Genomic DNA, 13,787 nt, shown 5'->3' with positions numbered 1-13,787 from the left:
ATCTAAATATGAATAAAACCACGTACCTGAACCATGCAGACCACCGTCGCAAAAACGTTCAGTTCACCCACATGATAGGCCTGAAAAAGTATATAAAATGAAAAGCCTATAAAATCGCACTTCGTATACGTACCTACTTCATCGTAGCAGTGGAAAAAAACTAAAAATATACGAAATAAATAAAACGAAAAAAAAAAGCCTCGCTAAACGCGTAATTTATAGCATTTAACGAATGGTACAATTGGCCGTGTTCAATGAAAGTTAAAACCACAGACAAAAATTGAAATTGATGATAAACCGAGCGTAAGTAATGTCATTAGAGATGCGAGCACGTAAGCCTATTAATAGCAGTGATGCGGTTCAAGTGGTATTATCGTAAATTGCAATCCATCATGGATGACGCCTGCTGTGACCAGATACAAATCCATTTTTATAACAACAAAGGGTTCGATGGCAAAGAAACTTGCTGCGAACAACACCCTTCAATAGGACTTAGTCATTTGATAAGCTAATTTAAAACGCTTCCGTCCAGTATTGAAATTTTTTTCAATTGACCGTTCCGTAAGTAGGTACGGAGAGTTTTTATGAATAAAGTGAGTGTGAGTGAGGCTGTGCCTGTGCAGCTACATAGCTGCTGATGCTAGGTGCAGTTCTGTTTATTACGTATGTATTTTGAATTGAAAAGCGCGCGCTTTTGTTTGTGTGGCATGATATGCGAAAGCTTTATAGTTTACACTCGCTGTTCTTCAAAAGGATTACATTTGGTCATTGATGAATGTGTTGGGAGAATAGCTCTAGGCTCGGTACTGTACGCATAGGGGGTTGCAATGATTAAAACATGAGCGCGTGTGTAGGCTTACTAATGTATCTACATGGGCAAGTAGTGGGCTTTACCCATAGTGTGAATTTTAATTTTACAAAAAGATAATTTGAGATTCGAGTACCTATCGATAATTTTTTTTTTGAATTGGAGATATTTAAAAATAATTTATTATACCTGCCCGAAGATTTTCGTTTTTTTTCTTCAAATTTTAATTCTTCTTCTTGGGCAAAAGTGATGAAATGTCCCATAACTTCAGATACAATTATCTTCATTTTTGAGGAATTAGGATTCTTCAAAATAATATCTACAAGTGCTTGAAATTTAAGATAAAATTCGTCAAAGATTCAGAAAAAATCAGGTTGTGTTGCTAAAATAATGCGTCGAGCCTCACACGCAAAATATCTCCAATCGTTTTCAAGTTTCAACCCTTCTAACCTGTAAACACCAGCGTTGAAAAAACGGTTAGTTACCTACCTACCTATCTTTAACCCTTCAGTGATATTGAATGAACAATTGTCTTAGTAATTAAGCACGGCGTGCAATAAAAAAGAAAAAAACAGTCGAAGAATTGTTTTCATTAATTTATCTTGATTCGCTCTGTGTACGATTAAGCAACACTCGAATGAAAAGATGACAAGAAAATTAATAGCTTAATTTGGGTATTATGACTGCGGTCAATAATAAGTTTATTATTTAAGAAAAAAACCTGTATTAACTGTCCAACCATCTAAACATATTGAATTCGACTACACGTCGACTTTATTATTAATAATGAAATAAGGCATTACTGAAACCAAGTGTGAAAAATAACGGTTAAGTGTGTACTACGAGTGAGTACGACATTTTAGTTAAATCATGAAAAAGATTTATTGTAAAGAAAACTATACGAGGCGAAATTTTTGTGATCTAATTAAAGTCGTATTGTATACATGGAATGGGGGTTGACAAATACTGCGTGAACATAACACAACGTACCTATGGTATTTCTATTATGTTAAAAAATACTCAGTAAGAAGTAGTATATAGGTAAGTAATGAGTGCAGTAGAAGTATACACAACACCACCTAGCTTAACAAACCGGTTCGATTGAATAGTCGTGCAAATTTGGTAATTCTTTTATTCGATTTCCTCACTTTTTTAGAAATTTTTTTACGCTGTTTTACCTGTTTTTTTGATTTCACTTGAAGTTCATTGTGCACCTATTTATTCTAAAGGAAGAGGGTTTATTTTCATACCCATTTTTCTAGTACATCATTTGGCTTATTCGATTATTACCTATACCTACTGTGGATATTTTGACATTTGTGGGACTATTTCGAGTGGTGTTCGAAAAATAAATAATTTAAGAGTAACGCTAAATAAAATCCAATTAACCGCTTCTGTTTTGCAGTTTTAGGAGATAACTTCAACTCGTAAGATTGATGAAGTTGAAATTTATGGTATCTGACTTCTATTTTACCCCATCTATGTATAAAACCCCGACTCCCGACCCTTGAAAAAAATTTTTTAATGAACTAACCGCACTACTATAGGTGGTATAAACTGATGAAATGATGAAATTATAACCTCAGAGAATTAGGTATTAATTTTCAATGGAAAAATTTTCTATAGGCTACTACCTACTTATTTAACAGGATGTAGTTAGGTGTACGAGTAGGTATATTTTTGCGTCAAAAATAGAATTTTGAGACGTTTTGACACGAATGATTTCCGATACTTTTAAAACTAGTTAGTAGGTACGTAAGTCTAGTTAAGTGTCGTGTTTCCGGAGTTTGACCTCTGGAATCGATTACAAAAATTTTCCAGTCGTTTTGGAGCCTCATCACAAAAGCTGTAGGTAGGTACGTGGTAGGAAAATGAATCGGCTGAGGTCGATTTTTCCCATACTTCTCTACAATCTTCTATTTGTCGCGGTTAAACATGATTATGGAGCCAATCATCACAATCCATCCTCTTTTAACGTCTTGATCGTGAGCATTTTTTTGATTAACATAGGTACGAAATTTAGCATGTAAGAGGTTTCCAGTGAGTAGACATATATCACCGAATTCTAAAATTATTTTTAAATTTCTTTGATTCCAAAATTTAATTTTCTGAATGAGCTAACGAAAAATTTGATTTTCTTGCAGGGTCATTCCATGTCAACTCAACCCAAAAAAGGCGATTTTAAAAGTCATGTATTCCGATTTCGCTCAAATTTTTTTTACAATCATCCAGTAAGTAAGAACCCCGAAATTAGTTTGGTCCCAGCTCCCTCAGGGGACGGGTGGGGGGGGGGCTTCCGTTATTTTGACATTGTCTCGAAAGGGCATTGCATTTAGAACTTTTTAAGCGTTTTGAAATTTTCGAAAGTTGAAAGTTGAACTTTCAAATTGAAGGTTTAAATTTAAAAATGGCGCTGTAAGTGGGAACTACCATTTAAAATTTTGAAAAAATTTCCATAGATGTACCTTTTGATGCTTTTTTGAAATATTTAAGTTTCGAGATACGAGTCTAATCAAAAATCTGACGTCATATTCGTGTTCAGCGTTACCAAAAACATACTATTCCATGTGTCACATTACAAAACACTTTTTTGAACTTTTACTCTCTTTGGGGAGGTTCTGAGGGCCATGGATGGGGTTCTATCGAAAATCTGACGTCATATTCGTGTTCAGCGTCACCAAAAACATAGAAATCGATATATCACATGCCCCAGATTTTCTTACAAAAGTTTTGCTCAAAATTGGGGGTGGGGTGCTCCCCCTCCATTAAGAGATTCCATCTAGAAACTTAAATATTTCAAAAAAGCATCAAAAGGTACATCTATGGAAATTTTTTCAAAATTTTAAATGGTAGTTCCCACTTACAGTGCCATTTTGAAATTTAAACTTTCAATTTGAAAGTTCAACTTTCAACTTTTGAAAATTTCAAAACGCTCAAAAAGTTCTAAATGCAATTTCCTTTCGAACTGTGAAATCAGTTTTGATCAAAGTATCATAATTTTGGAGGAATGGGCTGCTGAAGTTGAGTACCTCGAGATAATGTGAAAATAATGGAAGCCCTAGCTCCCACCCGGCCCCTGAGGGAGCTGGGACCAAACTAATTGCGGGGTTCTTACTTGATGGGTATATATTGTAAAAAAAATTTGAGTGAAATTGAAAGACATGACTCAAAAACGTTGGTTGAGTTGGCCTGGAATGACCCTTCACATAAATCTCATATTCATATTCATCAACGAGTTCTATTTGCATTGAAATGCATTTTTTTACTCATTTCGTGAAAATCCGAAATTTTTTTAATCCGGTTTTTCATATGAAAATCCGTTGAAAAAATTACCTATCCAATTGAATCAGCTTACACACCAAAAAATTGTTTTCATGGTGATTTCTCACATTTTTCTTAAAATATGAACGAGTTTAAATTATTATTTCCCCACACCCCCCCCCCACCGACCTGCTTCGAAGATAATCCGCTTTACGTTACTTTGGAGGCTCGATCAAGATTTCAATTTTCTCCAGAACTTTCAAATTGCTCTGGAGACTCCAAAATGACTTAAAACCATTTTTTTCTAGGTCTGGATGTTATGGCACACATTGTAGACGATATCTTATTCATAAAACTGCTAGTGATATTCCGTTTTTTTTTCTACAATTTGCAAAGTTAGTCCAAAATTTACTTTCGAACTAACACTCTAGAAATTCCAGGTAACCAGCTGAAACGGTGGAGAGGATTCTCAATTAGCACCAACCAAAGTTATACGTGCCCAAGTTCATTTTAAGCACTTCTGGAGCAATTTGAAATTCCAGGAGAAAATTGAAAACTGGCCGTACTTATATGTAGGTTCTAAAGTGATCTAAAAACTAATAAGTTTCGAAATTTGTTTTTTCCCCTTGAAAAAAATTATATGTAGTTACCTATTTTATGGAAAAGTTGAAAATTTAGGCTACCATAATGATAACAGCTATTTTAAAGTTTTTAAATTTCCAAAAATTCGCCAAAAACCCAAAAATGAACATGATTTCCTGACCTTTTAGTTAGGGTTTTAAGAGATGCTCTCTCAATCTAGCTTGGTTTCATTCAAATCTGAGAGCGTGAGTTCAAAATAATTTCCAAGACTTCGTCAAAGCAGCTCGATTTAGGGAAGTGGAGATTTGAGAATAAATTTTGTATGAACTAATTCAACTGCAAAAGGTGTTTTTTTTTATTCGGATTATTCATCAGAGTTATCTACTCGTATTACATTTGGTTTAAATTTTTCAAAATTGTCACGATTTAGAAGTTGTGGAATTTTAGAGTCTACCTAGATTAGGTTTAAAATTTAAAATTTCAAAATTCTCGAGGCTTGGTGAATAGGTACCGGTAGGTATAACTTTTCTAAATTAAATTAGGCATAGGCTACAGCATTTTTAAAGATTAGGTTTGTTGTAAAATAAAGATTTTCAAATTTTCATGAAGAATAAAATAACTCAAGAAAATTTACCAACATTTCGAATCATTTCCTAAATCCCAATAGGTAGATTGTGTCTACTTATTACAAAAATTTAAACGTGGAATAATTTATTTCAATAGATACCAGACAGAGATTTCTTCTTTTCTCATGAAATTAACTACCTATTCGTATAGATATTTAGATTCGAAGCAACGCGACAAGACAAGGACAAGAACATTCAACTTCGTGTTCATTTCCGTTTCATAAACAGTGGAACTTGGTATACAGCTGTAATTCACGGTATTCTGGCACGTTGCTCCAACTCTAAGACTGAAAACTAGTTTATAGGATCAAAAATGTACGTTTAATTGGTTGTTTATATATTTTGGCACATATTTCCTGCTGGGTTATTTTGTAGCCGGCGCGGCGTATCAACGGTGATTTAGCTGCTCAGCATAATGATAAACCTCTCTATACATCTATGTTGAAAATTCTTACAGTGATTAGTCGTATTGACGTACCAAGATGCTTTATTCATTGGCACAATGTGAGAGCTATGAGCTTACCTATTGCGTTATTTAACCGATAATAGTACAGCGCAGCCTACACTCCGGCAAAACTGGAATAACGATTGATCTACAATACTTACTTAAAGAATATGCTTATAATGTAAAGAATCAATGTTGCAGAAACATAGGATAATCTCGCCGGAACATTTCCCGTTCTTACGGACTACTTGGATCTATTGTTGAAAGGATTAAAAATGCGCCCATTTTGATTATTTTTACCTCAGTGTGTAGACTGTAGATTTTCATACCTGATAGTTTTGATTATATTGATTCTACTCCATTAAAAGTAGAATTCAATAAGAAAGGTGCCTATTGGAACTCACTTCCCTTTTATTTCAGTTGACCAAAATCTAAATCTTTTTTTCTATTTTCAGATTATTGCTAATCCTAAAAGCAAACATCCGGATATGCTTTCATTGTGATCTAACGTATCAAAAAAAAAAATAGTTTCATGCGACCCTCAACGAAAGATTTATAATTGCGAAATATTAACCTACGACCGTCAGCATCGCTTCACTTGCTTCAAATGTATAGTGCATACCTACCTACCTTAAATTTATAGTAGGTATGGAATCCTTTTAAAAATGCTCAAGTTTGCTTTCTCATAGTTCACTCAATATTTACACTAACTTGATGTTTACTCGAGAAGTTTTGATCGCAAAAAAATAAGTCACTCTTGGCAGAAACACTGCCTAGACCTACTACGAATAGGTATTCGCCAACAGCTGTTTCGAGTAACGCAGGCGATCGAATACAATGAAGAATTGCTCACACTTAGCATCCATTATGATTTACAATGTTGGAAATCAAACAGTTATTGTATTATTGAACTTATATTATGTATATACTCGTGACTTGACTCTATGTGACTGTATGAGTGCGATTGCAAAACCGCAGGCAAGCGTAAGGATGATGCCGGTTATAAAACTTCATGAGTTTGTTTGGGTTACATATTGAATACCCACCACCTATTATTTTATTCCTTTTCGCGCTATTCTATATTGATTAGCGACTTAAATCGGTTCATTTGCGTGTTATAAGTTACATTGTGTTGGTAATATAGCGATGAAAGCATTTATACGAAAAGGCTCGTGGCCTGTGGGTAGTCTATATTACATAGGTTTAGGTAGGATGCTTACACTTTTGGAAAGATACACGTATTTGATGCTTATAAAATGCGGGATCGTTCGTATTATAATAATTGTAAAATTTTAGCTCGCATATAAATGCATTCAATATTGACTAATGATATACTTGGTGGAGGGCTGTTTTCAAAAAATATGCAATATCATTGTTTGAGTGTGTGTAGATACTTGTGTTTAATAGGTAAATAAAATCAATTCTCAACTCTGAAGTACCACAGAAAAAAAAACATATGCCCACGGCTCACAAATCTGATTCACTTACCTACAATAAAAATGAACTTTTTATTCAAGTTTTGATGCTTAGGTACTTTTACTTTTTGATTTTAATTATCAGGGCACGGATTTTTATGCTACAGTATTTTCATAAAAAATAGGGAATTTTTCAATCATCTCCACGATTCATATAATTTCATAAAATTCTCAGTAAAATGAGCTTTTGTTGTAGCTTTTTTTTTTGCATATTATATCCATAAGAGCATAAAGAGGCATAGGTATTTAGGCATTTCTTAAGGGAATTTTTCAAGTTCTAGAGAATTTTCAAAGTTTTCAAGGAATATGTATTTCATCCAATTTGAAATTTTTGCACTGTATGGTCAATTTTCAGGCTATCGACTGTTTGCACTTTTAGAACGCAGGGGTTCCCAAACTTGTTAGAAATATGTACTCAAACACCTACTCGAAGGTGTACTAATTCAATTTATGCGAAGGCATTTCTTTACTTATACCTTCAACAGCATCTCACAAAATACCCACATACATTAGAGTCGATCATCCAAAAAAAGCCAGCAGATTCGGTCTCAGCAGTATCGAATCATGCGGAAACGACACCCCATTCATTAATATTTAATTCTCCCAAAATTCTCATTTTACCCCCTCTACGACACATTATTTCAATGTTTCCCACAACGCACCACAACAAAAATTTTGAAAAAAATATAACCCTATGATACTTAGGGGTCAAAAAGATATCCAAAAATTGTACCTCGCAATTTTCATTGCTAGTAAATAGCATAAAATAAGTTGAAAAACGCAATTTTGAGGGGTAAATATGAAGGGAGGGGGTCGAAAATTCTTGTAGGTATACCTCTGTTGTTCACCTTTACCACCCTAGAGAATATTCATCAAAAAAAGTTTTGAATGCAATGTGGTATTTCAGTAGGGTTCTAAAAAAAAACAAGTTTGAGAGCGCGCGATAGATGATGTTTTCTGACGGTGGCGCCGTGGAACAGTGTTGACAAAACGCGCGGTAGTACGGGAGATACATGTTTTTTTTTCAAACTTTATTTTTTTTGACCATGTTCCACCCCCCTTTGGGACCTTGAAAAAATTATATATTATACCCTAGGGTATGAGCAAGTTTTGAAAAAAAATTCAGGCATGTACACCCCCAACATTTTTTCTGCCCCCCCTTCAAAGTTTTCAACCCCCTGAAAAACTAAGAAAATGGTAGGGAAAAATGTTCAAAAAATTACTGTGTGTACCCCTATATGATGTACACAATCTGTAAAAATTTCAAAATTTTTCATCCATCCCCCCTCAGAGAAACAAATATTTGATTTTTTTATGTTTAGGGGGCAGTTTCTCCAAAAGGGGACGGGGTGGGAGGTCAAAAATTCTTATGGAGAGTTTTTACATCAAGGGTGACTTTTTGGACCACTCTGTCCACTTTCGATCCATTATGGATCAAAGGCCGTTTCACCCATCTTATAGGGGAAATCCCTTTTATAAGTTTTTTAGTTATTTTTCTCGAATTTTTGAAATTGGTAATACTGATCCAAAAATTGGCACCACTCCGTTCCAAAATACTTCCCCAGTTTCAGCAATGATATCTTTCAATACATACGTTGGTCTAAATTATCTAATTCGAAATGTTTGCAAAGAAAAAATTTTCAAAGCACAAATTTATCCAAAAATACTCGAGTGATTTGTAAGTAAATTTTCAACCATGCTTTGTAGAATTCTAAAAGTAGTCTTGGATTTTGAAGGCAATATCATAGATCGACGCAGTATTTCAAATACTTTCATTTGATACTAGACCATTTCTCCCAAAACAGGTGGAAAACACGATTTTTTCGAAAATGTCCCCTCTTTGAGAGCCCATTTCTCCTCTCCAAAGACACCTCCAGAGCTAAAAAATTTAGGGACTTTCAACTCAAAGTGAAGGTTTCTGCTGAATTTGGTCAAAATCTGCAGACTTTTTTCGAACAAAATGCACTTGAGACTCAAATTGAATTACGAGATACTTTTAATCAGAAAATTGAAGAAAAGTGCCACCAAAGACAGATTTCTCATCTCGTGTCGAATTCTTAAAATGGTTTGGTTATCTCAACAGGACTATTTATTATACATTAAATTTTGTTGTCCATTTCTGTTTTTAATCGAATTTCGATTCTTTCTTTTTTATTTTCTCATGTTGTTAAAGCTCTAAAAAATACGAATATTGTGCAAAAAATTCAAAAAAGCAATTTTACCAAAAAAAGTGGACTACAATTTTTTTTAATCCTTATTTGCGCTTCTGGTAATAACAATCAGAGCGCAAACGATAATTTTGTCAATTTTTAAATTTTTTCCTCGATATTTTCTAAAGAAAATGAAGGAAAAAATGCAATAAAATAAAACACTCTGTTTTGCATTTTTGTTCGCGTATTTTCAATACGTACCTATTAATCTTTACAATATTATTAAAATTGTTGTCATTTTTAAACGCACATTATGGAGTTTTTTTGAATTTTGGAGAAAGAATATCCGAGCCCTGTTAATTACCTTTATAGATATTGTGTACCCATATCTATCATTTAATCATTTTACCTATTGCTTCAAAGTCATATTAAGTTCCATTTGATAGCTTCATTCAAAGATCGAGCAAGAAAGCAGATTAGGGTAATGAAATTGTAATTAACATAACATCTCACCATAAAGCTATCATTATCCACACGTCTTCTCTCTCTCAAGATTACGGAGAGAAAAAGAAATGCGTGTTTACCCATTCCTCCCACAGCATGAATTGAACATCTGTTACAATGCAACAACTCTGCAAAATTCAAACGCTTGAAAAAAAAATTAAAATTATGCAAATTGTATTTTCCTGAAAATTCGATAAGTGACAACTGATAAGAAGTTGGAAGAAAAACACAAGTTGCAAGAATAGTAAATGCGTGAAAAAATTCCGTTTTATTAACACCTTTGAGACAACATCGTTATTTGCAACGAAAGAGTAGGTACGTTATAATGTACTTACCTCTATGTTTATATGTATCTGTACGAAATTACATTATGCACAATATATCGAACAATATAGGCCTGGTAAAAATTGAGTATAGTACACTACATACATACCACTGCACCGCTCTCGTTATTCATTACTGCAATAATTATAGGGGTTATTATTTCGAATATGCGTAAAGTTTAGCATATATGAAGCGTTACCGGCTCACAACTAACTAAATTTCTCTATAATTATCTCGTGTACATTAATTAAATTTATGACTTGTGCATACTTCGAGTATAAACATTTGTTTGTAGCACGTGGCATTACATTTTAATATGCTTATTAAAAATATTACTTACGCGTTACATACTGGTACATTACAACGTTAAAGTTGCAGTATAACTAACTCCGCTACGCCTACCCAGCCTACCTAGTTCCTACTACCTATCTGAAAATTTATGTTGGATATTCAATAACGTACGTAAAATCGACGTGTCTTTGATCTTGGTGCGATACTTACAATTATTGTCATTCTAAACGGTTATTTACCGGGTACCTAGATACGAGTATGCAGGGTAATTGGTAAAGTCGTTATTGAAAACAATATTTTGAACGTTTTAAATAAAAAACAGTAGACCACCCACTACCGGGTGAGTAACTGATATTCGAGTGAATCTATCTTGTTATTTTGGCAGATGTTTCCTTTTTTTATTATACAGTAACGTTGGAGGTGTTGATTGTTAACGATAAAGTTAGCAGCTTATGAATTTTGAACCCATCAAGTACATTATATCAACATTAATTTACTTACTTACATTTCTATGAGTATGTGTAGCGATGCAGCATTACTTAGGTAAGTATAAGAATTGTGACTCAATTTTTGAAAAGAAGATTTTTTTGACCAAAAATAAGTACAGTACCCACGTAAAAAATATGAAATTACACTCACGTCATTATTTGGATGCCAAATATCGTTTCTCAAATGAATTTATGCAGACGTCTGCATTTCAGTAATTTGAGATTAAAATTAAAAAAGAAACGAAAAAATTCGAAAAAATAGAACTGTATAAAATGATCAGGAAAAAAAACGAAAAAAAAATTACCTGGGTAATTTCGAAGTTCACAGCGCTCCAAATTACAAAATCAAACAAATTTTCAAATGAATGTTTCTGTTTGCAGCAAATCAAAATTATGAAATTTACTCGTTAATTTCGTAGTTCACAGAAGCCACAAATCGCAAATTTTCAAACAAAATCCGTTAGAGTTCAGAAGAGCCAAAATCACGTTTCAAAACAATTTTTAGAGATTGCATGGCCTTCAAAATATGAAATTTCAATTTGATTTTTGGAGTTTGCATGACCTCTAAATCACGAGACTTGAAATTGTATTTCAGAACTTTGAAAAGCGAAGACAAGCTAGTAGGTGACCTTGAGAGGCCAGACAGACGGCCATGGGCCAAAACAGCATGATGGCCTCCAAGCTCCAAAATTTCAAACCAATTTTTGGAGCTTAATTACATTGTCTCCAAATTATGAATAAATTTCAGAATGAATTTTGGAGTTTGCAAGAGCTCCAAACTACAAAATTGAAAATGAATTTCGGTTGTTTAAAAGAGCTGCAAACTACAAAAATAGAAATCAATTTTGGAGTTTGCAGATGCTTCAAGCTGCAAAATCGAAGATCAATTCCAGAGTTTAAATGAGTTTCAAACTATAAAAACAGAAATCAATTTCGGAGTTTGCGAGAGCTCATCCAAATTACAAAATAGGCTAACGATGAATTTCAGAGTTTGCAGAAGTTCCAAATTATAAGACTCGAAATTCATTTTGAAGTTTTCGGATGCTCCAAAAATTAGGTACGAAAATGGAAATTAATTTTGCTGTTTGCTGGAGCTTCAAATTACGATTACGAAGTTTTCAAATCAATTCTGGAGTTAGCAGGAGGTCCAAATTATGAAAATAGAAATTAATTTTGGGATTCGAAGGAACTCTAAAGTCTAAACTAAAAAAACAAAAATCAATTTTGAAGTTCGCGGGATCTCTAAGTAACGAAATTTTAAATCGACAATTTTTCAAACCACCCACCTTCATCCTGAAGCCTTTTGCTTATTTAAAAATAATCCACGTGGAATAAGATTGAACTATTTAATATGTACCTACTACCTACTTACTAGGTACTTACATTTATAATAAGCTGGGTACCTCCGAGTCATAAATAATAATTCACGAGTCTGCAGAGGAGACTTGCCCACCATCCACACAAAATGATGAATAACTACCGCGTTTACTTTTCATTAAAATTACATAAAAAGTAACTTAACTCGAACGAAAATCATGTCGAAACCTTAAATAGGCAACGTAACGTCCAAAAACGATCAACAATTTTGTTCGAATAAAAATAAAGAGTTAGTAAATCTAATTTAGGCTAATAAAAGTGTATAAGAAGTCACCGTGTATCTATTTCGGCTGCAAAACACATCACGTCTTTTCGTATTAGTATCACTTCTTTTGTGGTAATGAAATGTCGTTGTCAGTACATCAGAACGTCGTATACAGAAGTAAACAGATTTTACGTAAAACCGCCACTCCATTGAAAATGTAATTAAAATTCTTAATTAAGAAAACGTGTACACTGTCACGCTTCACGATTACAAATGTCAAAATATAAGAGATACATAGAAAAATGTCAAAATGAAGAAAGATACTAATTCTTGACGAGGTAACAGGATTAAACGGAATAAAGCACCGAGCTTGATGAAATGTTAAATTATTCGATTACCATCGCGTTAAAAATACGATGAAGCATTATTTTCGCCAGAGATTAAATTTTTTAAACTCGACTCGTTTATTATTAAAATTTAACGCTGATTTGTCCAGCGTATAGTACAAAGTAGCTTTGTCGCGAAGAATGTACCTACTAAGTTCGTTAAATTATCTGCCTCAATGTGTCACTTTTTGGTCTCGTAGGAAAATTAGCCCATCAATGAAGAGTACCTTCTTATTATCTAATTGAATAAGTCTTTTTTTCTTAAATACTCCTAAAACTACACGATGCTTAAAAATATTGAGAACTCTTGATGTGGCATTTTCATAGTTAAAGAAGTTGGCAAAATCTGAACAAATAGGTATGAATGTTGGAAAATTAATTCGATGTGACCATCTTAATAATTTGCACATGAGCAATCAGGCAGATCTACCTACACTAGCCTAGGTCTATGTCACAATACAATTTGATCAAATAGATATAAAATTAATGTATGCCTACATAAGTCTTACTATGCATTCAAATATTTTGTGTATTTTTATACCTACCTACCTACCCGTAAAAATACACACGCCAATCTATAAATCATAAAGAACCAGACACATTGTCATTTGTCATTTTCGTAATTAAGGAAATACATGAGACCGTCATTACCTATAAGAAATTTCACCTTAACATTTTCTCAAAAAGAAAGGGAAAGGGAAACTCCTCCTTATATTCTCCCTTTTTGAACGGCCTTGCGTAATTGAAATGTTGTTGACATGAAATTATTTCACGTTGCCTGAATATTAGTCATCTCTTTGGCTCCCCTTAATTCGTCAGTAAGTATATATTTTGAAAAGCCGGAAGCGAGTACTAGAAAATAATT

Source organism: Planococcus citri, chromosome 1 (genome assembly GCF_950023065.1).
Source record: "Planococcus citri chromosome 1, ihPlaCitr1.1, whole genome shotgun sequence".
NCBI lineage: Eukaryota > Metazoa > Arthropoda > Insecta > Hemiptera > Pseudococcidae > Planococcus > Planococcus citri.
The sequence above is the reverse complement of the archived record's forward strand: the minus strand, read 5'-3'. Positions refer to the sequence as shown.